The sequence below is a fragment of the Colobus angolensis genome, unplaced genomic scaffold (genome assembly GCF_000951035.1).
Source record: "Colobus angolensis palliatus isolate OR3802 unplaced genomic scaffold, Cang.pa_1.0 Scaffold236, whole genome shotgun sequence".
NCBI classification, from domain to species: Eukaryota; Metazoa; Chordata; class Mammalia; order Primates; family Cercopithecidae; genus Colobus; species Colobus angolensis.
In genome coordinates, this window is record NW_012115555.1 from 840,164 (window position 1) to 841,039 (window position 876).

General features: G+C 63.0%; 1 protein-coding gene across 2 annotated transcripts in view; it reads left to right on the forward strand.

The window, feature by feature from the left end:
- LOC105513772 (steroid 21-hydroxylase) overlaps positions 1–876 on the forward strand; it is a 10,599-nt gene that overhangs the window by 1,168 nt on the left and 8,555 nt on the right. The window lies entirely within an intron of this gene.

Here is an 876-nt window from a genome sequence, read left to right on the forward strand (position 1 = left end):
CTGACTCAGGAGTTCTGCGAGGTAAGGCTGGGCTCCTGAGGCCACCTTGGGTCAGCCTCGCCTCTCGCAGTAGCTCCTGCCCTGCCCACTGCACACTGGCCTGCTGAGCTCGCGTTCCTTCTCCACAGCGCATGAGAGCCCAGGCTGGCACCCCTGTGGCCACTGAGGAGGAATTCTCTCTCCTCACCTGCAGCATCATCTGTCACCTCACCTTCGGAGACAAGATCAAGGTGTCTCACAGCCCCTCCGGCCACCCCAAGCCCCTGCCTGAGCCTCTCCTTGTCCTGAACTGAAAGCACGCCCTCCTTTTCTGGCAGGAGGACAACTTAGTGCCTGCCTATTACAAATGTATCCAGGCCCAGCGGGTGACTCCCGAGGGCTGGGATGAGTGAGGAAAGCCTGGTCCCAGCGAGGTCCTGACCAACCGCTAACTCCAGCCCCCTTCAGCATCTCTGGCTATGACATCCCTGAGGGCACAGTCATCATCCTGAACCTCCAAGGCGCCCACCTGGATGAGACGGTCTGGGAGAGGCCACATGAGTTCTGGCCTGGTATGTGGGGGGCCAGGGGCCTACTGTGAAAAGGTGGCGGAGGCTGGTCCCCGCAGCTGCTGAACGCCTTCCCACCCACCTGTCCACCGGCCCACACATCGCTTCCTGGAGCCAGGCAAGAACTCCAGAGCGCTGGCCTTTGGCTGCGGGGCGCATGTCTGCCTGGGAGAGCCCTGGGCGCGCGTGGAGCTCTTCGTGGTGCTGACCCGACTGCTGCAGGACTTCACGTTGCTGCCCCCCCCAGGACACCCTGCCCTCCCTGCAGCCCCTGCCCCACTGCAGTGTCATCCTCAAGATGCAGCCTTTCCAAGTGCGGCTGCAGCCC